This window comes from Schistocerca americana, chromosome 7 (assembly GCF_021461395.2).
Source record: "Schistocerca americana isolate TAMUIC-IGC-003095 chromosome 7, iqSchAmer2.1, whole genome shotgun sequence".
NCBI lineage: Eukaryota > Metazoa > Arthropoda > Insecta > Orthoptera > Acrididae > Schistocerca > Schistocerca americana.
This window is the reverse complement of record NC_060125.1, coordinates 616,887,052-616,911,257: the sequence shown is the minus strand read 5'-3', so window position 1 is coordinate 616,911,257 and position 24,206 is coordinate 616,887,052. Positions and strand designations below refer to the sequence as shown.

General features: G+C 41.6%; 1 protein-coding gene across 1 annotated transcript in view; it reads left to right on the top strand.

Annotated features, from left to right (window-relative positions):
- The first annotated feature begins 17,086 nt into the window (after positions 1-17,086).
- The window catches only part of LOC124622047 (cytochrome P450 6a2-like), a 114,826-nt gene continuing 107,706 nt past the window's right edge, over positions 17,087-24,206 (top strand). Inside the window, exon 1 of the mRNA XM_047147609.1 lies at positions 17,087-17,201. The gene's annotated coding sequence lies outside the window, so the exon portion shown is untranslated. The remainder of the gene's footprint in view (positions 17,202-24,206) is intronic.

The window sequence follows — 24,206 nt, the reverse complement described above, 5'->3', positions numbered from 1 at the left end:
ATTCTGGTATTTTGTTTATACTTTACGTTATTAACTATTTTCATTTGCACTCGAATTAGCTTCGTTAAACTATAAACTTACTTAACATATTGTGATAGAAAGTTCCCCGCCGTCTGCTTTCACACTGTCTTAAAAATTTCTCACGCTAGTATGTAATGCGTTTATCAGCAGAACAATGATCTATGTATTTACTTTAGACCACATTCACGCATCATTCAGACTACTAAAAGCGTATACAAACCTGTAAAATCATAAATAAACAAAAAAGCCTTCAAGACATGAACAGAACAATCCACTAAAACATTCTCTTGACCTGTTTCTTCAATGTCTCTCTGTATTACTGTCCTCTAGCAGGTGAAAATTACAACAACGTTCTCGACTGAACCCGCTTCAGACCATCTGTCACTGTGCACGCATGAGTCATTCTCCCGATACACAGGCTCTAGACGGGAGTGATCACCAGGTTGGACTTTCTACTAAATCATTACCGGTATGCCAAAACTGACCTTCGGTGACATACGCTGGAACTTAGATGGGCGATATTCCTTCCAGAGGGAACTGCCGCTAGCGAAATACTATTGCGAGACGCATCTAACAACGGACAAATCGATATAACTTTGTACAAAAACACTAAGACATTATTCGCAGGGTACTGCGCTAGAGGTCACTGGGAAGTCAGTTTGGATGGGTATAGAAACTGAACTGCCTGTAGATATCTACTGTTTAATAGGGCCAGTGAAAGAGAAAGTAACAAAATAACTGTTAGTAATGAATTTAGACATCCTGGAAGAAGATGATTGGAGAACATCGTATGTAGATCATAACAAGACGCAAGCCATTAATGAAACTGCATTACATAAAACTGCTGAACGTCTGGAACGACTGGATGGACTAAAGATGAGTGAATTACTCCTAGAGATTAAGGATCTATTTTGTCTTTGGGACCCTTTGCTGGCAACACCTGTGATACAACAGGGGTTTCTTACAGAGAACAAAACGTGGGTCTGTTGGTAACTGTATAGTATACCTCAGCATTTAGAACCAATTATGGATGATCACACTAGCCAGCACTTAGCTGATGGAATAGCAGAAGACAACAATAGTCTGTGGGGAGGAGCTGTCATGGTCATGCGCAAAAAGCTGGCAGCTAGATGTAAGAAATGTATACTCATCTGTGACTATCGACATCGTAACAGCAAGACTGTAACTAGTCCGTACGCTATACTCAATATTAATAAGATAATTGATAATCTGGGTCAGCGCCAATATTTATATGCTATGGATTTGAGGAGTGTATGCCAACAGTTAGAGGCGATTCCAGGGGACCGGCAAAAGACGAAATATTCAGCCCCCTGGGGTCATCATCAATATCAGTGGATGCAATTCATGTTGAAGAATGCGCTAGCAAAACTTCAGATTAGTGAGAGTGTTAAAATGTCAGAATACTTAGTGTACCTGAATGATATAATGGTGTTCTCGAGGGATATGAAACGATTGAAAGAGGCTTTTGAAAGGCTATGAGCTGTGCCTTTTACACTGAGTACGGGAAAGCGCCATTTTTGCTTATAAGAACATTTGTAGAAGCAGTTCAGGTTTTCCCAGTTTTTTAGGCAGGTAAAGAGTGGCAATAGTTTTTAGGCTCTCAAATAAGTATAGGTTGTTTGCGATGGTATTCACAGATAAAGTACTGTCACTCCCCCCGTTGTTGAAAAGGGGCATGAAAATTGAATGGATGAAAAGTGTAAAATCATTTTTCAGGTTTTGAGAGTAGCTTTGACATCAAGCCCAGTGCTGGTTTTCCCAGACTACCAAAAGCAGTTTGTACTATCACCTGACCGTTCTATTCAGTCATTATTGTTCATTTTAAGTCAAGTGGTAAATCGTGAGGCATATCCTTTTTTTGACACTTCACAAGCACTGAGTAAAGCCGTGAAGAACTAGTCCATGATAGACAAGGAGATACTCAGCTTATTATATTGCGTTATGTACTTAAATAATATGTATGGGAAGCGGTTATAGATCCTACAGTTCTGGAGGGCATGGCTGTCTGTACTGTGCGGCTGCCTCGATTCGAATGAGCATGCTGTTGCCTCACGAGCGAGACAGCATGTTTATTCGACTCGAGGCAGGCGCACAGTAGAGACAGCCATGCCCTCCAGGATGAGAAGATACAGAAGGAGAATGAGATTACCTGTCTACGAGAATGTAGATACATTTGATCTTACACAAAAGCCAACTGCACAGCAACAACTACTCGTAGGACCTATCACTTTTGAAGGATGTAAGATTAATTTTTCTTGCACCTTTCTAGAAAGCTCACAAGATGAGCATTGACGATGAGTGGATTCGATTACGAAGTGGTGCAGATGCTGAACAAGGAGTATTGAACTGTGGATCGACTGAGCACATAAGGTACCACTGGGACATAACATTGCTGTATGGCAAGCAGCAGAAATGCTAATTCTGGCTGCAAGCAGTATATAATGGAGCTACAGTTCAGTATGTGTGATGGACTGTTGTATAAGACAACTAGGTTAGGGCCACATATCCTAGTGCAAGAAAAGCGTAGGAAAAAACTGTTATGGGAATGTATGACCACATGCTATTTGGGTATGAAATTCGGTGGCTATGAACATACCGAAGGTTAAATAACGAACTGCGAAGAGAAACAGAGCAGGCTAGGAAAAAAATGGCTAAAAGAGGAATGTGATGAAATTGAAGAACTGGACAGGAAGGGAAGATACGACTTACTATACAACAGAGTAAAGACTATGACAGGGGAACAAAACAGAGCAGGAAATGCTACTACGGAAATTATGAGTAAAGACGAAGAGGTAGTGTACAAAGATCGTGACGATGTCCTCCAGAGATGGGAAGAATATATAAAAGAGCTATATGACACAAATAGCAAACCAGAAACTCTGGAACTTGAATCACACAACAGTGTAAGTGATGAAGAGAAAGGACCGACCATCATAATGGAAGAGGTAAAGTCTGCCATTGCTGCAATGAAAAATGGCAAAGCAGTAGGTACAGATACAATACCGGGGGAAATACTAAAATGCTTGAACCACAATGGAATAAAAGAAATATTGAGGTTATGTAATAAAATATATGACAGCGGTGAATGGCCTGAGGACTTTTTGACAACAGTAATGATTCCATTACCGAAAAAACAAGGAACCAAGAAATGCAGCGAGCACAGGACAATCAGCCTCATTTCACATGCAGCCAAAGTGATGTTAAGAATAACTAATAAAAGACTTGAAAAAGTAATACAGAAGAATCTCGGCGAGCAACAGTTTGGATTTAGACGGAATACGGGCACCAGAGATGCAATAGGGCTCCTACGAATCTTGGGAGAAAGGTTTATTGAAAAAGGAAGAGACCTATATATGTGCTTCATCGATTTAGAAAAGGCATTTGACAATGTGGTTTGGGACAAGCTGGCGACTATTATGAGGGAAAAGAGAGTGGACTGGAAAGCCAGAAGACTTATAAACTCATTATACCTTAATCAAAAAGTTTCAGTTAAAGTGAGAGGAGAAAGTAGAAACTGGATCAGACTAGGGAAAGGAGTAAGAGAAGGATGCTGTTTATCACCTACTCTTTTCAACCTGTACTTGGAAAATATGATTTACCAATGCTCATTAGATGACAAAGGAGTAGAAATTGGAGGAAGAAGAGTAGGATGCTTGAGATTTGCTGATGACATGGTCCTTCTAGCCACAGGGGAAAATGAATTACAGGATTTGGTGGACACCATTGCAACTAACGAAAAAAAATATGGAATGAAAATTAACACAAATAAAACAAAAGTATTGGCAATAGGAGGAAATAAGGAAATAAAAATTGTGCTGAATGGAGAAACACTAGAACAGGTGCAAAATTTTAAGTATCTTGGAAGCAGGAGAGACACCGACTGGAAGTGCACCACAGAAATTCAAACAAGGATAGCAATGGCAAAAGAGGTGTTTTATAAGAAAAGGAGAATCTTCTGCAGCGGTCTGGACAGAGAACTCAGAAAGAGACTCATAAAATGTCTTGTATGGAGTGATCTTCTATACGGCGCTGAAACATGGACTATGAGGAAAAAAGACAGAGAAAGAAGACTGGAGGCTTTTGAGATCTGGACATGGCGGAAGATGGAAAGAATAAGTTGGATGGACAGAGTAAAAAATGAAGAGGTACTGAGAGGAGTTGGAGACAAAAGACAGTTACTAGATGTAATAAAGAGAAGAAAAAGAAATTGGATTGGGCATATATTAAGAAAGAATGACGGACTGATAAAAACAGTTTTAGAAGGTTATGTAGAAGGGAAAAGGAAGCGAGGAAGGAAGAGATTCCAGATACTGGATGACATGATGGACGGTACAACATACAGCAGCCTTAAGAAGGAAGCAATGGATCGCAGAAAATGGAGAGGTAAAGGACCTGCTAATATAGCAGATAACTGATGATGATGATGAACTAAAGGGTAGCAGAATAGTACTGTTGGAAACGGAGGAGAGAAAGTGTGACCAATATATAAAGAATTGTGTGGAGTGTGTGCACAGAGATGAGCCATACACAAATACCACTACAAAGAATACCAGAAGAAAGAAAACCATTCTAAATCATAGGGATGGATGTCACAGGTCTGTTTAATCATACTATATTGGGAAACCATTTCATTTCATCAATTACTGATCTCATTTCATGGTATATGGGAAGCATCACCAGCCTGAATCATCAAGCACCGATGGTGGTGCAAGCTATGGTTAACAACTGAGTGCTCAGGTTTGGTGTACCTGAAATGGTCATCGTAGATCCAATGTCTAATTCTTATGTAAAAGATGTGTCATTCACTATGGGTTTAAAATTGTGGACTAATCAGCTTCATCAGTAAACTATTGGTAGAATGGACCATATGCCTCATACTGTCGATAAGATGTTGTGTTACCATGTAAACTCTCACCACAACGACCTGAGTGGCAGCTTACAACACGAAGGGTCACACTGCACACTGGTTCTGGGTTATCCCCTTATGAAGTGATGTGTAGGAGGAAGATGCCTCACCATCTGAAGTGACCAGACTGGGGTTCACACTGCACTCTGGTTCTCGGTTCAAATGGTTGGTTCAAATGGCTCTGAGCACTATGGGACTTAACAGGGTTCTCGGTTATCCCCTTATGAACTGATGTGCAGGAGGCAGATGCCTCACCATCTGAAGTGCCCAGACTGAAGATTGGTGAAGAAGGAGAACCAGCTAATAGCGCCTCCAAGACACTGAGGGGAGTAAGGGAACGATTGCAGAAAGTAGATACCAAAGCCCTAGAATGACAGGAGATAGCGGCGAAGTGCAAAGGGAGGTTACTGCAGTTCAGAGAATTGTAACAGACATTGTTGTCAACCGTTACAACTAAAACGTGATGAAATACTGGGGGCCTTCCTAGGTGATCAAGACAAGATCACTTGTAAATACTGAGCTTCAGTTGCTGACTGGAATGATGATAGTTCATGTTGGACTGCTACGGCCAATTAAAGGTGCTCCACATTCTTTGCCACTCGGATCCCCATTCACGACGAAGAGAAAAGGCAAGGGGTGTGACGAAGAGTGTGAGAGTGAAACTGTCTTGCGACATGTGCGCCAGGCACCATATGGATTTAGAAACGAGACGAGGAAAGTGGGGGACGTGTTTGCAGGGTTGCGATGCGAATCATAGAACACAGGTATATTTGAAAACTAATGGGGAAATATGACAGATTCCACGAATCTTACGAAAGCCTACAGGATCAGATGGAGCAAACAATAGACGTGATCCCGCGAACTGTGCAGTGAGGTTGGTTAGATGCTGGACAAAGGTACTGAAAAAAACGTGTGGTACTGCAGACGAGGGCGAAATCAGGGAGCAAAACGGAATCATGGGAGAGTGAGCATCGATAAGCAAACAGTAGTGTACTGGCATACCATGCATTTGACACCCCTGGAAGAGGAGTTGATGTACAAAACATGCATGCAAAAGAAACTGACGACTGACGTGACGGAATATGTAAGTCGACAGTTGACACCATGAACTGTGATCTACGAATTGTACAGACTCGAGTGGATATGTTGGATACGAGGGTGAAAACAGTAATCTGTTGCAACTGTTGGGTGACGCTATCTTGTGTGCAGGAATGGTTATGGAAAATCTGCAGCAAGCTATTCACTCTGCCATACAGTAACAACATAGTTCAGCCTTGTCGACACGAGGACACTATCACAGTGAGTTTCAGACGGTGGAGAAGGAGTGGCCACCTAAATTGCAAATCACTGCGGAGCCACGCAAGCAAAATTTACCTCTGTTCTATCAGACAGCGACAGTAGAATTTAAGACGGACCAAGCATCGCTACATGTGTGTTTTGTTTGCTTGTTACAAGTGGTCACGTAAAGTTAGGTGTTCCAACACTCTTGCTTACCCGGTAAACTGGCTTACCGAAGCGAAGAGACTAGAATTCCACAGAAGTGGTTGCCAGTTAACAGAAGAGCTTGTGACACACGGGGAACGACATTGCACACATCCGCCGTTGTATCGGCACTACCAGAGTGAACATAACCCAGCCATAGGAGTACACGCCGGAAAAAGTGATACAAACCCTTGCAGCATGGAGTTGGAGCTCTTTCAATGACAACCTGACGCCGGTCATAATGCAGTCCGCGAGTCACCTAATAACGACCCAGGAAGGGCGTACCTCCTCAGAACAGATGATGGAGACTGTGCAGCAGTATCGAGAGAAACAACGTCTTATGGTCGTGATCTTGAATGTCGCAATATACGGTACCCTTGAAGCTCTCAAGCTGTTTTGTTTCTGCCGATGGGGTAGAGCCAAACGACCAAATGGACCACCGGTAGTACAGACCTCAGCGGATGGGATCGCCGATCGTGTATGAGTGACAGAGAGTGGAAATTGAGAGAGTGAATATTGTTGTGAGTCTGAATATTGTAATACGTGGGTCATTCCCAAATAAATGCACACAATTTTTGTAAAAACGCAGTTTTCCTTCTGCATGTGTGAAAGTCTTACAGTGTGTAGATACATCCTTCCTGCTTCTTTTCAAACTTAGTTCAACCTGTTCCCGTAAGTGGCGGCGTAACAGTATGTCTTCAAGATGGCTGCTACACTTGACGTTCGTCAGAAGCAACGTGCTGTCATAGAATTGCTGTGCTGTGAAAACGAGACAGTGGGAAACATCCACAAGAGGTTGAAAAAGCTGTATGGAGACGCTGCTGTCGATCGGAGTACAGTTAGTCGGTGGGCAAGCAGGTTACGTGATGAAAGCGGGCACGGCAATATTGAGGATTGTCCTCGCAGCGGCCGGCCTCGTACCGCACACACTCGAGACAATGTGCAGAGAGTTAACGAAATGGTGACTGCTGACAGACGCATGACTGTGAACGAATTATCACGCTATGTTGGGATAGGGGAAGGAAGTGTTTGCAGAATGCTGAAGGTGTTGGCGTCAAAAAAGGTTTGAGCCAGGTGGGTTCCCAGGAGGTTCACAGTGGCTCACAAAGAAAGAAGAAAAACGGTATGCAACGAACTTTTGGAACAGTACGAGAATGGTGGAGATGAATTTCTTGGAAGAATTTCTTGGTGATGAAACATGGATCCATCATTTTTTACCACAGACGAAGAGGCAATGAATGGAGTGGCATCATGCAAATTCATCCAATAAAAAAATTCAAAATCACACTTTCTGCTGGAAAAGTTATGGCAACAGTGTTTTTCGATTCCGAAGGACACTAGCTTGTGGATATCATGCCAAGTGGAACCATCATAAATTCTGATGCATATGTTACGACGCTGAAGAAACTTCAAGCTCGACTGATTCGTGTTCGACCACATCGGCAAAAGCAGGATGTTTTGCTGTTGCACGACAATGCATGGCCACCTGTCAGTCAAAAAACCATGGAAGCGATCACAAAACTCGGATGGACAACACTGAAACACCCGCCTGGCTCCATGTGACTATCATTTCTTTGGGAAACTGAAAGACTCTCGTCGTGGAACAAGGTTTGAAGATGATGATTCCCTTGTGCACACTGCCAAACAGTGGCTCCAATAGGTTGGTGCAGAATTTTACCATACGGGTATACAGGCGCTGATTCCAAGATGGCGTAAGACAGTTGAGAGGGATGGATATTATGTGGAGAAATGAAAATAATGTTCCTAAAGGATGTATCTACACACTGTAAAACTTCCAAACATGTAGAATAAAAGATTGATTTAAAAAAAAATGGTGTGTATTTCTTTTTGGAGTGACCCTTGTATAAACAGTATTAAGAGACACATTCACTAATATTTAAGGTGACACGAAGCACCATCGTACAGGGTATGCAGCCCATGGTTAATCGACATGAGGAGAGATGCCCAGATGACACGACTAGGCATAAGAGAAAGTAGCAGATGTAAAGTGTGTAAAAAAAATTGATCATAAGGAATCGTCTATTGTTGAGAGCGAGAGTGGAAAATGTAAACTACTAGCTGAAAAGGAGAACTTACGATAATTATGGAGTGAATTTTATCCATAGTGGATGCTGTCGAACTCCGTGACTGTTCCTTTATGGGGTTGTAGGAAAATATCCGCTACCAGTCACAATTAAAGGTTGTTTTTTCGTCACACGACCGGTTTCGGGCTTGCGCCCATCTTCAGGTGTTTATACTTCATTCACATGTTTGTAATGTTGGAGATCACTGTATAAATACAAAAAAAATATTTGGTGGTGACTACACAAATACAAGTGGGACAATTGTAAGTGGTAAGGCAACATTTGACGAAAATATATGTGTACTTAGAAAAAGATGAAGCACCATTATTACAGTTATGCTGTGACGATAGTTCTGCTACTTAGTTACACACTTATGGTCATTTTTACGTCCATATATCAGGTATAGCTCCATATTACACTGGTAATATGGAGCTATATGGAGCACCATTATTACAGTTATGCTCTGATGATAGTTATGCCACTTAGTTACACACTTATGGTCATTTTCAAGTGCATACATCAGGTATAGCTCCATATTACACTGGTAATATGGAGCTATACGTGATATATGGACATGAAAATGACCATAAGTGTGTAACTAAGTGGCAAAACTATCATCAGAGCATAACTGTAATAGTGGTGCTCCATATAGCTCCATATTACCAGTGTAATATGGAGCTATACCTGATATATGGACGCAAAAATGACCATAAGTGTTAAGTAAGTAGCAAAACTATCGTCACAGCATAACTGTAATAATGGTGCTTCATCTTTTTCTAAGTACACATATATTTTCGACAAATTTTGCCCTACCACTTACAATTGTCCCACTTGTATTTGTGTAGTCACAGCAAATAATTGTTTTGTATTTATACAGTGATCTCCAACAGTACAAACAGGTAAATGAATGTATAAACACCTGAAGATGGGCGCAAGCCCGAAACCGGTCGGGTGACGAATAAGCAACCTTTTACTCTGACTGGTAGCGGATATTTTTCTACATCCCCAATTATGGAGTGTTTATATGTTGTGTCGAAAGGATAAACCAGTAAATTCACAGCGTCTGTACGCTATGATTCAAGCCACTTGTATTCAATGGAAACTTCTAGAATATTGCAAGTTCTGTTCATGCATGTTGACTTGTGATGCAGACTGGCTTGAAGTGGATAACCAGGGTCCGGGTCTTCCGAAGAGGGGAGATGTTATAACGACACTATTACTCTTTTTGCATTACCACAGACAGTAACAGTTCACCCACAGTAGTGCAAAGCAATCAAAGTTGCATCACTGGGGTCTGTTTAGGCAGCACTAGGCCACCAGACCAAGCACGACCGTATTACAACCGCCGGGGTAAAAGGAAGCTCTTCCAGGGCGAGGCGAACCGTTACCACGCTGCCAGGCTATAGATTACTTGAATGGAAAGCAGAAACATCACGTCCGCACAGCAGGGATACTGCACGTGGGAGTCATGGATTAGCAGTTATAATGGTCGCCTAGTCGTAGATATTGCTATAATCGCACTATTTCACTCCCATTTACGGAGCTTGTTAGCACTTGATGTTAGGTTGGCGCCATTGAAATGCATTGAGGTAATCGCTGCTGCTTGCTGGATCGCTGCTGTGTTTCGATGGTAATGCTGGCTCTAAATCTGGTTGTCTAGGGGTAAAAATACGAGGTCCCGTGTTTTTGATGTGCTTTTGATGATAAATAATGAGCGAAACCGACAAATATTTAAACTTCAAATATTTATTACTCTGCTGGCCATCTTAATTCCACTGTCCACCAAAGACAATGACACAAACTCAGTAGCACTTCGTTTACATGTTCTTTGCAATGTTTATCCACCTCGAACAATAACACACATATACTTTATCAAAGTGACATTCAGACTCCGCTCCCGACCCTTCTTGCTGCTGGTATTTATAACCTTGTCAAAGAACTGCTAAAAAGAGGTATAGTTTATAAGTCACAAGTACATCTGTTATCGTAATTTGTGCAGATAAGCTATTAATTTATATCGAGTGACATAATTTAACAGGTTATTAAAATGACAGATTTGTTGACTTGACAGAATAATTCTTTGTTACTAAAAGGCCGTTTTTTGGAAGTTTGACAATTGACTTCTCCAATTTGCATAAATAAGTAAATAACACGAATTATTAAGAATTACATTGGTTTTCGTCTAAAATAGGAGTGTTTACGTGAATACTGATTGAAAACGGTCCTAATGAACAAATAGGTTGCACTGGGTGATTTTTATTTCCAGAATACGTAAGTTGGCCACTATTTTTCGTAGTTCATATTAATTATTTAAGACGAACTTAGTGTTTTTACATAATGACATTTGCTGTATCAGTGATCAAGTGATATTAACTTTTGTGTGGGTCAGTTATTCAGTATAATTTAATGGGTTGACTGTTTATGGTGACATGTTATGCAATCATTGTTAACATACACAATAACTTTTTTATAATCATAAATACTCGTTAAACTGGTTGAATTTGGAGGGTATCGCATACTTCGGTAAAGTAAAGCCTTTAATGGGTTCCGTTACACAGTCCAGAAGTGCCCACGGAGATTGTAGGGCCACCCTGACGACCGGGCAATAAGGGACAGCAAGCAGCCGTTACAAGCTCAGGCCTCCACCATCTGCCAGTCCAAGTCCTCCTCTTTCGAATATTCCATCGGCAGGCTGCTCCTGGCACACTTCCAGTAATGGCCCGACAGCTTCCTGGAGGTCGCCACTCCTCTGCGCTGGTGTGGCTGCCTAGGCACTACACACCGTCATTCGCTGGCAGAAATTCCACCATCGGAGGCTGCCACCCACTGCCGTCTCTATCCGCGGGTGGCCACGTCCCAGTAATGGGGATGCTCACTACTTCATAAGATGCTGGAGTCAGCTTTAAGTTCGCCACCGCCAGGAGCCGCCTCACCACGTCCTCCTAGGGGTGTGATCGCCGCTGCCACTGAGACGCCATCAGTTGTAGTCTAAAGAATGTTAATTAAATATGTTGACTGTTGATGACGTCTTCCTGAGCTGTCAACGGTCAGTCCCATGACTGCGCCACATCGCAGCGACCCAACCCCCACAGAGAAGTGATCCTACACCCTCGTACTGCATTATACTATATTTCTAGGTAATACGAAGAACACCTCTACTATGTGCTTCCTCTTCACTAGCTTTTTCTTGAATTACATTGTCATCAGTCATAAACTGTGTACATGTTTTACCTAGACGCCCTTCGGTGGTATGTGCAACATTTCTATAGCCTCTTTTATTCGTTGAAGTTCACTATAGCCGGCCGAAGTGGCCGTGCGGTTAAAGGCGCTGCAGTCTGGAACCGCAAGACCGCAACGGTCGCAGGTTCGAATCCTGCCTCGGGCATGGATGTTTGTGATGTCCTTAGGTTAGTTAGGTTTAACTAATTCTAAGTTCTAGGGGACTAATGACCTCAGCAGTTGAGTCCCATAGTGCTCAGACCCATTTTTTGAAGTTAACTATTTATTAAGTGTTCTTGGTATTGTAGGGATAGAGAAACAATTAAAATCGCTCAAAAGAGGAAAGGCCGCTAGACCTGATGGGATACCAGTTCGATTTTACACAGAGTACGCGAAGGAACTTGCCCCCCTTCTTGCAGCGGTATACCGCAGGTCTCTAGAAGAGCGTAGCGTTCCAAAGGATTGGAAAAGGGCACAGGTCATCCCCATTTTCAAGAAGGGACGCCGAACAGATGTGCAGAACTATAGACCTATATCTCTAACGTCGATCAGTTGTAGAATTCTGGAACACGTATTATGTTCGAGTATAATGACTTTTGTGGAGACTAGAAATCTACTCTGTAGGAGTCAGTATGGGTTTCGAAAAAGACGGTCGTGTGAAACCCAGCTCGCGCTATTCGTCCACGAGACTCAGAGGGCCATAGACACGGGTTCACAGGTAGATGCCGTGTTTCTTGACTTTCGCAAGGCGTTCGATACAGTTACCCACAGTCGTTTAATGAGCATAGTAAGAGCATATGGACTACCAGACCAATTGTGTGATTGGATTGAAGAGTTCCTAGATAACAGGACGCAGCAAGTCATTCTCAATGGAGAGAAGTGTTCCGAAGTAAGAGTGATTTCAGGTGTGCCGCAGGGCACTGTCGTAGGACCGTTGCTATTCACAATATACATAAATGACCTTGTGGATGACATCACAAGTTCACTGAGGCTTTTTGCGCATGATGCTGTGGTATATCGAGAGGTTGTAGCAATGGAAAATTGTACTGAAACGCAGGAGGATCTGCAGCGAATTGACGCATGGTGCAGGGAATGGCAATTGAATCTCAATGTAGACAAGTGTAATGTGTTGCGAATATATAGAAAGATAGATCCCTTATCATGTAGCTACAAAATAGCAGGTCAGCAACTAGAAGGAGTTAATTCCAAATTATCTGGGAGTACGCATTAGGAGTGATTTAAAATGAATGATCATATAAAGTTATTCGTTGGTAAAACAGATGCCAGACTGAGATTTATTGGAACAATCCTAAGGAAATGCAATCCGAAAACAAAGGAAGTAGGTTACAGTACGCTTGTTCGCCCACTGCTTGAATATTGCTCAACAGTGTGGGATCTGTACCAGATAGGGTTGATAAAAGAGATAGAGAAGATCCAACGGAGAGCAGCGCGCTTCGTTACAGGAGCATTTAGTAATCGCGAAAACGTTACGGAGATGATAGATAAACTCCAGTGGAAGATTCTCCAGGAGAGACGCTCAGTAGCTCGGTACGGTCTTTTGTTGAACTTTCGAGAACATACCTTCACCGAGCACTCAAGCAGTATATCGCTCCCTCCTACGTATATCTCGCGAAGAGACCATAAGGATAAAATCAGAGAGATTATAGCCCACACAGAGGCATACCGACAATCCTTCTTTCCACGAACAATACGAGACTGGAATAGAAGGGAGAACCGATAGAGGTACTCAAGGTACCCTCCGCCACACACCGTCAGGTGGCTTGCGGAGTATGGATGTAGATGTAGATGTAGATTTTATGTTGAAGTACTTGTCCATTTGGCCTATGCAGAATATTTCACAATCGTTACTATTGGTATTATTTAGACATGCCTATTTTTTGACTATGTGCCGGACCGAGACTCGAACTCGGGACCTTTGCCTTTCGCGGGCAAGTGCTCTACCAACTGAGCAACCCAAGCACGACGCACGCCCCGTACTCACAGCTTTACTTTACTTCGTCACCTACCTTCCAAACTTTACAGAAGTTTGTAACACCATAACTCTAATGCTGTAAGGATTTATTTTGCCTTTTGATTTGGTTTAATGTTACTTCATTGAGCTTCTGTAAATGTGTTTGATTGAATCGATAACACAAAATTGTATACTCCTTTCTGTGTTAAAACTCTGATGTCATGGTTTGATTCTATGCAATGTAGTATATCTGTCATTTAAATTCTTTGTCCCAATTGGAGGGAGACAAAAACTTACTGTATATGTTTGGAATTTGTTTAAGTAATTTTGTGTAGGACTACCAATATATGTAAATGTTCTGTTTTATTGAAAATGTTTGTTCTCTGTTATGTAAACTGCTGACCTTCACTTAGGGTTCTTAATTATGTCGTATGGTAAAGGTACATTGATTCCCCTCGGGAACGGAACTGTGTAGCACGCGCAAATTGTGGTTGGCCTAGGTAGAAAAGGTGGAACCAAGAGTCAGTCGGGGGCGAGCTACCAAACTGTGCACTGCCATGTAAAAGTTGTATATTGTGCTGCTTCCGAGAGAGGCTTTTCCTGCCGCTTACCAATGCCTCGGATGGATGGATAAATAGCTGGAACGATTCTGGAATTGGTATACATCATCGCCACCAAGAAGGGACCGAGTCCAGCAATTCTGCCTGCAAATCCACCTACCAACATGCAATTGCCACCACATTGCGCTATCACTGTATCGGAATACTATAATAATGTACAGTGAAGGATCAGCTTATTGGATGTTCTAGTGTGCACAGATATAAGGTAACTTATAACTGAATTCATGTACCTACCTTGATTTTTTCCCAATTACAACACCTCTCAGGTTCCTCTCCATTTGAACTATGATTACCGAGTGTCCTAGTTTGTGGAAAAAATGAAAGCCTCAAAACATTAAATGATGTTGTTTGATCTATGGTAATAAGAAGGGAGTATTCAGATTTGCCGTGGGTTTAATGAAATTGTGGGAGGTAGTAAATGTAGTCTTGTGAAAGCCTCCCAGGGATGGAAAAAGTCTAATTTAAAGTTTTGTGGAGTTTCAAAGCCTCCTATTCAATCATTTACTTGCAAGTCGAAGATTGTGGTATTAAAGAAAATTTGCAGTTTCTTTTAAGGATTAATAGCTCTTAAAACTGAGGCTTATAAAGTTTTGCTTAGTAAATGATCACTTTGCTGCCTGTAATAAATTCTTAAAGGTGAGTCAGTTTCTTGCAATTTTGTCAACATTGTGTTTCACTGTAGTAAAAGTGGAAAACTGCAATAGGAGAGAGTTATTAGTTCATGATTGCTAAGTGTTTGTCTCTCTTGTGTATTGGAAGAGCATATTAATAGTATAACCAGATCCAAAGTTTGTCTGTTGTGCTAATGCTAGGTCACAAGTAACGGGTAGACCACTATTTATGAAAACCATAATTTCTTTATTCAAAAGATAGTGAGAAGCAATCTGCTAGTGGATTCCAATTAGCTCTCATTTTAAATAGTAAAGTATTTAACTGAGAGAGACTTAACCTACGTCCAATTTATGATCCTGCAGTGAATGTTAATAGTAATGTTATAAAGACCATTCAGTTTGAACAAGCCCTGAAAGTAATAGTGTGTCTCGGTATCTGTTATATTTTTGTCAATAGTTTGTGCTGCTCTAGCTGTTAGCTTCAATATTATCGTAAACGTATGTATGTGTCAGAGTTCATTGCACTCGCGGGGTCAGGGATTTTCTCTGCCTCATGATGACTGGGTGTTGTGTGATGTCCTTAGGTTAGTTAGGTTTAAGTAGTTCTAAGTTCTAGGGGACTGATGACCATACATGTTAAGTCCCGTAGTGATCAGAGCCATTTGAACCATTTTTGAACCATTTTTTCATTGCACTCGCGTGTGACAAAGTATAGGTTGTGTTTATCCGTTAAAGTTACTAAAAACTACTTTCTTGAACGAGAATGTTAATCATTCTCTTGCCTAATTAGGCTGGCGACCGTTTTCTTTATCCGTTAAACAGTGCAGATAGGCAATAATTTTGTTTGTTACTGTTCAAATATTTACGTAATTCTGACTTTCATTTCCGATAAGCCACCCCCGTTAGGTACAACTCGGTCAACACAACAAAATTCCTCTCAGAGGGTAACACTGCTCTGTTGCTTTATATCATAATTGTTTTAACTAGATAGTTATATTTCACGACCTGCCTCCTGCTTTAGGGTTATGGTATAGCAGTAGCAGACGGTAGTGTTATAAGCTCTCCTGCGAACCTTGCAGAACTAGCACTCCTGAAAGAAAAGATATTGCGGAGAGCACTTGCCCGCGAAGGGCAAAGGTCCCGAGTTCGAGTCTCGGTCCGGCACACAGTTTTAATCTGCCAGGAAGTTTCATATCAGCGCACACTCCGCTGCAAAGTGAAAATCTCATTCTGGAAACATCCCCTAGGCTGTGGCAAAGCCGTGTCTCCGCAATATCCTATCTTTCAGGAGTGCTAGTTCTGCATGGTTCGCAGGAAAGCTTCTGTAAAGTTTGGAAGGTAGGAGACGAGGTACTGGCAGAAGTAAAGCTGTGAGGACTGGGCGTGAGTCGTGCTTGGGTAGCTCAGTTGTTAGAGCACTTGCCCGCGATAGGCACAGGTCCCGAGTTCGAGTTTCGGTCCAGCACACAGTATTAATCTTCCGGGAAGTTTCATATCAGCGCACACTCCGCTTCAGAGTGAAAATCTCATTCTGGTGGTTTTGTTTTTCCAGACCGGGTTGGTGTTTTGATGTTGTGCGCGGTGCAAAATATAAACCATACTGTGGTTTTCTTTAATATTGCGTTCAGTTTCTCATATATGGCTCCTACATATCGTTGTGGTATGTAGGTAAACTTTTGCTTTGCGTTTGTTTCTCTTGCGACTGTTATGTCAGCACACAACACACTAATGACATTTTTATCGCTTCCGGGGAGAGATATTTTGGATCCCGGCGTAAATGGAGGCTTTGATGAAACATGTTGAGTGAATACTCTGTCCTGTAATTTGTGTCCAGTGTCTTCTGAAATCAAACAAGGATCATACCTGCAATAAAAAAGAGGTGGTTCTTACAAAAAGTTGTGTGACAGTTTGTGATTTCAGGGAACTAATCCACTGCTTATATGTTTGTTAGAATCTGGAACGTGAGTTCTTCGAATCACACTTCATCTGGGAAGCAGACGTCAGCCTTGGCGAGAATTTCTTTATTTAGCAGTGACACATCGCGATAGCTGCATAGTCACGCCCACTATGTGCTCACTACAGTCAGATGCCATTTATCTGCAATAAGAGCTCTGTACAAAGCCTGCATATCACCTTATCAACAAGTCCAGAGTACATTCGCGAGAGACGCTGTTTATGGTTCTTAAAGAGCCGTGATAGAGGAATTGCTATAGCGTACGGCGGAGGCAGCTGCACTTCATCAAAGCAGCACCGGAATCAGCCGAGGTAAGGTTCGCTCACTTGAATTCACTTTTGTGTTCTTCTTCCGGCTTTCATCTACATTGAGCCCAATATTTTGAACCCATTACTGCAAGATGAATGTTTATAAACTCCACGTATATAACTGCTTTCTCTTGTGAAATGACTTGTTTTTGCCTGTTGATTAGTTAAGTTTGGATATTGTTCCATAGGATATTAGTGAATGAAAGTATATTGGCAGTTTTTCTTAATGCAGTAGTCGGCTAAATCTGAACGTTTCAGCAAATGTACTATACATCCATCTTCCTACAATTTAAGTTTTCGTCAATGAGCACACACAAGAGCTTGTAACCTATCTTTATCTGTGGATTTTTTTTCGGTGGCTTAGGGAAGGGGTGCAATACATTCGTAATAGAACGGGTATATTTTGCAGTACAAACCTGAATCAAATGCGCTTTCTTCAAAATTTAAAGCTATTCAGTTTCAGGAAACCCACTTAAAAACTTTAAGAAAAATATCATTTCATATATGTAGTCTGGATAAGATGGAACTCAGATATTCTAGTCGTTGTCATTTCTCGGATATAAGTGGAAATAAGTAATACGCTAGAAGACAGTTAACGGAACGTATTCTCTCTCATTTTCATCAGAAAACCTTGCGATAGACTTATCAGTTGATCATGGAATGTATAATCAATCTGACTTACCGATTATAAACGCCACACTCATAGGACTTCACCTGAGCCGATTATATGAAATCGATGGAACTCGTCCATAAAAGTAAAAGAATAACATTTAAAGAGAAAGAGACTTGGTTGTGAAAATTAGTGTTTAAGCCGTAGATACGTTCAACCGAAATCTCTGCGAAGAACCTAGCGGTGTTCGAAAGGACAGTCTAAACAAAGTTCAGCGGTAGCGTGTATGTTGCTGTTGGAAGTAGTGTATCTTGTCGCGAAACAGAAGTAGATAGTTCCTCTGAATTATTATGGGCAGAGGTCACTGCAGGAAACCAGAATAAAATAATAACTGGATCCTATTACCGACCTCCCAATTCAGATACACAATTGCTGGAATGTTCGAAGAAAACTCGAGTTTGATTTCAAATGCGTACCCGACTCATACAATTATAGTTGGTCGTGACTTTAATGTACGCTTGATATGTTCACGAAAATACATTTTTAATTCCGGAGGTACACATAAAACATCATCTGAAATTGGGCTGTACACATTCTCTGAAAATTATTTCGAGAAGTTAGCTCATGATCCCACGCGAATAGTAAACGGTTGAGGAAACACACTTGACCTCTTAGCAAAAAATCTGATTTAATAACAACCATCAAAACGGATACAGGGATTAGTGAACACAGGGTTGTCGTAGCGAGACTAAATACTGAAACCCCCAAATCCTACAAAAAACAACGAAAAATACATCGGTTCACAAAAGCAGACAAAAATTCACTTGACGCCATTCTGAGAGACAATCCAACTCCTTTCAAATTAACAACGAATGTGTAGACCAGATACGGCTTGAATTGAAAGAAACAGTATCGGCAGTAATTGAGAGATTTATACCAAATACATTAACAAACGACGGAGCTGATCCTTCTTGGCACACAAAACTGGTCAGAACAGTGTTGCAAAAAGAACGAAAACGGCGTACCAAATTTAAACAGACCTAAAATCCCCAATATTGGCGACCTTTTGCAGAAGCTCGAAATTTAGACAGGAATTCATTGTGATATGCTTATAATAGTTTCCACGACGAAGCTTTGACTCGAAACCCGGCAGAAAATCTAAACAGATTCTCCTTGTATGTGAAGTATGATAGCGGCAAGATAGAATCAATGCCTTCTCTGGGCGATAAAAATGGAGATAATATCGAAGACAGTGATGCCAAAGCAGAGTTACTAAACACAGCCTTCCGAAATGCCTTCACAAAAGAAGACGAATTACATATCTCAGAATTCGAATCAAGAACATCTGCCAACATGAATAGCTTACGTAGAAGTAGATATCCACCGAGTAGTGAAGCAACTTAAATGACAGAATAAAAGTAACTCTTCTGGTCCAGACTGTATACCAGTTACGATCCTTTCAGAGTATGCTGATGCAATGGCTCCATACTTAAGAATATATACTACCGTTCGCTCGACGAAAGATCCATAGCTAAAGACTGGAAAGTTGCACAGGTCATACCAATATTCAAGAAAGGTAGTACGAGTAATCAACTAAATTAGAGGCCCATACCATTAAAGTCGGCACGTAGCAGAATTTTGGAAGATTTAGAAAACACGCATTTAGAAAACATCATCCTTGTGAAACACAACTAGCTCTTTACTCGCACGAAGTGTTGAGAGCTACTGACAAGAGATTTCTAACTTATTCCGTATTTCTGGATTTCCGGAACCACACAAACGGCTTATGGTGAAACTGCATGCTTATGGAATGTCAAATCAAAAAATGTTCAAATGTTTGTAAAATCTTATGGGACTTAACTTCTAAGATCATCAGTCCCTAAGCTTACACACTACTTAACCTAAATTATCCTAAGGACAAACACAAACACCCATGCCCGAGGGAGGACTCGAACCTCCGTCGGGACCAGCCGCACAGTCCATGACTGCAGCGCCTCAGACCGCTCGGCTAATACGGCGCGGCTATGGAATATCGTCTCAGGTATGTGACTGAACTACTGGTTTCCTGTCACAGGGGTCACAGTTCGTAGTAATTTACGAAAAGTCATGGAGCAAAACAGATGTGATTTCTGATGTTCCCCAAGGCAGTGTTGTAGGCCCTTTGCTCTTTCTTATCTATATAAACGATTTCGGAGACATTTGAGCAGACGTCTCAAGTTGTTTGGAGATGACGCTGTCGTTTATCGACTAGTAATGTCATCAGACGTTAAAAACCAATTGCAAAACGATTGAGAAAATATATCTGTATGGTGCGGAAATTGGCAATTGACTCTAAGTAACGAAAAGTGTGAGGACATCCACATGAGTACTAAAATGAATCTGTTGAACTTCGGTGAAACGATAAATCAGTCGAATCTAAAGGCCGAAAATTCAACTAAATACCTAGGAATTACAATTATGGTCACGGTAAATTGGAAAGAACACATAGAAATTTGTGGGGAAGGCTAACCAAAGACTGCGTTTTATAGGCAGGGCACTTAGAAAATGTAACAGACCTACTGAGGAGACTGCGGACACTACGCTTGTCCGTCCTCTTTTAGAAAACTGCTGCTCAGTGTGGGATCCTTGCCAGATAGGAATGACGGCTACAGCGAAAAAGTTCAAAGAAGGGCAGTACTTTTTGTATTATCGCGAAATAGGGGAGAGGGTGTTAATGAAATGATACACGATTTGAAAATAAGGGAAATCAAACCTCGTACGGGAAGATAAAGATGTTCGTTCTATCCGCACGCTGCACGAGATTGGAATAACAAAAAATTGTGAAAGTGGTTCGATGAACCCTCTACCAGGCACTTAAATGTGATTTGCAGAGTATCCATGTAGATGTAATCATTTGTTTTACGTTGTAGGGTGTCATTAGACCTTTTATAACCAAGTAGAAAGGGAAATACAAAAAAGCCATGGGTATTACACACAGTTCGACATACAAATATCAAAGAAGCATCTATAAATCATTAGAGTGAAAAACTTACATTTCCTGTTAAGTTGTGAAGTAAACTTCCGTATAAACGGGAGTGTACATATGAAATAAATAAGAGTAATAAGAAGATCTTTAAAAACGAAGTAGAAGTACTGCAGCGGACTCAAAATGAAAAGTGCAAACTTTACCTTCGATACACACACAGCGGCAGGCACGGCGGTGCAGAGACAGAACCACATTTTCAGAACTGTAGGCATGTGGCTTCATTCAGACGCAGTGTAGAGAAACTGACCGACACAGGTGTCGTCGTCAAGCCTGTAAACAGTTAAACACTGGGCTAGGCGCCTCTTGGAGGTCAGTGGCGGCGTGGCCTGCATGAGTTATTTTAAAATATAAATTTAAATTTATTTGTTTATTTAGAGTATGGTGCTACACACATGGTTTACACTTATTACATTATGAAATTATATGATAAAATTCACTATAAAATACACAAGTGAAGGATACATATTCAGATAAAATATATTATTTAAACACATAAAAAAAGTAACATCAGAGCAGATATTTTGCGTTACACAAGTCTTCAAATTCTGACGTCCAAATTGGCGATCCATTCGAGGCAGGGCGGTGTGGCGTTGAAGAAGGCAGCCCGACTGCCCCGGTAGGCTCTTAATTCACAGTCCTGGGCGATGTGCTGTATTGTTTGATTAGGTGCCCCACAGTCACAGCTAGGGCTGTGGAGCTTTCCCCACTTGTGTAGATTGTGTGCACATAGTCCATGTCCTGTTCGGATTCTGTTTAGGCTTTTCCATAGCTGTCGTGGAAGCTCAAAGCCATTAGGTTTCTCTGATGGACGGATAAGTTCACGGTTGTCAGGGGAGGCACAATCTACATCTACTACATCTACATTGATACTCCGCAAGCCACCCAACGGTGTGTGGCGGAGGGCACTTTACGTGCCACTGTCATTACCTCCCTTTCCTGTTCCAGCTCTCGTGTCATTTAGTATCCATGCTGAAGTTGGCAGCTGACAGTTGTTGGACCAGTCGTAAAGAGGGATTTCTTGAGCGGAGTCGTATTTTTTCCAAAGTTGGGACATCTACATGGATAGGAAGTAGGAGGTTATTCATTATTTTTGAATATTCCTTCATCAGAACTTACTGTCTTCGCAGGGAGGATGGGCTAAATGGCTCTGAGCACTATGAGACTTAACATCTACGGTCATCAGTCCCCTAGAACTTAGAGCTACTTAAACCTAACTAACCTAATGACATCACACAACACCCAGGGGGGATGGAGCTGTATGACTAAGTGTTGGAAGCCAATATAGTGGGGTAGTCTTTATGCATCCAGTTATGGTTCTCATAGCAGCGTCCAGCTGGGTGTCCACCTTGTTTACATGCTTGCTGGTTAACCACGCTGGTGCACGGTACTCGACTGTAGAGCGTAGAGGTTCGTAGTGTGTCTGCTGCTGCTGCTGCCCAGTTAGTGCTGCAGAGCCTCTGAATGAGGCTGTTCCGTGAACTTATTTTATTGGATACATCTTCCAGGTGTCTTTTCAAGGATATGTCCTACCTAGAGTGACCCCCAGGTACTTTGGATGTGGCTGATATTGCAGTTGACTGCTATTCATATGAACCTTCAGCTTATATCCCGCCATTCTGTTGTTCAACTGAAAACAGCTGACTTCAGTCTTAGTGGGTTTTGGTATTAGCCTCCATTTGGTGAAATACTCATGCATTTTGCTTAGGTCAGTTGTGAGGATGTTTTCAGTGTCTTCAAACTGCTTGCTTTGGATAGCAAGGGCCATATCGTCAGCATGGCTGAACTTCCTTGAGATAGTTTCAGGCAGACCAGAAAAGTAAAGATTAAAGAGCATCAGTGCTAAAACTTATCCTTGAGGCAGTCCATTGTTCAGTTTCCTCTGTTTGCTTATGTGATTACCCTGTATCACCTGGAAGTATCTATCCAAAAGCATGTTGCTGATAAGTCTCAGTGTCATACGGCAGGGGATTACTGTTATCAGTTTGTGTAGAAGTTCTTCCTTCCAAACAGTGTCATAGGCAGCTGTTAGGTCTATGAAAGCTACCACAGTCTTTTTTTGTTTTTGAAAACCTGCTTCAATATATGTCGTTAGAACCTGCTCTGTGCAGCTCTAATTGGGTCTGAAACCTGCCTGCTCTGGTGGGATGACTTCTAGGATTCGTGGGCCCAGCCTGTTGAGGAGTAGCCATTCCAGAAGTTTGTAGCAGCAGCTGAGAAGAGCGATAGGGCGGTAACTTTCGGCTTTATCTGATGGTTTGTTTGGTTTCAGCACAGCAATTATTTTCGTAATTTTAAAAGCTTTTGGCAGGTAGCCCGATGTTAGTATGCATGAGTAAAACTTGGTCAGCCATTTCTTCGTTTCCTTCCCACATCGAGTCAGGAATTCAGGATGCATTGCATCATAATCAGGCAGCCTTACCCGTTTTAATATCACTGAGAGCAGCTTCTAGTTCCTCAATTGTGAAGCTCCGAGAGTACTCAGTTTCTTGAGGTGTTGTTCGCTGTATGTTTCTGTATTCCCTTTTTGCTTTCTGTGTGTGGTGTTTGTCTCATGGTGCTCTAGATAGTGATACAGTTCGACTTGCTATTTGGTCTGGTAGCACTGTATGAGCTACTTTGATTGGTGGTTTACTTCCCCCCCCAACTTCTTTAGTAAGCTCCAAGCTTTTCTGCTTGGCTTCTTAAAATCCGTTTCAGCAGTTGTCTTAATCCCCCTATTTCTTCGAGCCTCATCCAGTGTCTGTAGCAGTTCATCGGCTACGTCTGTATCACTATGTTTTACATATATTTCAAAAAGTTCCTCACAATCTTTGTTCCAGCCCGGAATGTATTCCTTGCAGTACCCACGTGAGATGCACTTTTTCTCTGTTGCAATCACTGCACCTACAAGTCTGTTGTAATTTTTAGGTGTTGCTGGGATTCATCTTACGACCTTGTCAAGTTCTTGAGAGAACAGTTTCCAGTTTGCCTTTTGGAAATTTCATCTAGGTATTGGTATAGCTCGGATCACCGGGATTTGTATGCCTATTTCATATATGACTGGTCCATGTTGACTGCGTGGGAAATCTGGTAGGATCGTTCTGGTTATGCTAATTCGTTGGCCACTGTGATTCCGGGTGGAGATACATAGCTCTGGATTTGAGTCTCTACCCCATGCTGCTGATCTGAAAGTTCCCTTATCCTTTGCATCGAATATGAGACTTAAGCTGTTTTCTTCCACCCAGTCTGTGAGTGCAACGCCATTCTGGTCACAGAAGTTGTATTTCCACACTGTAAATTTAAATAAAATCATTAAAAATTAAAAATTAAAAATTGGCTCAAAGTGTGGGGAAAGTCTTACAACAATAACAAATTTTCTATAAGCAACTTGAAA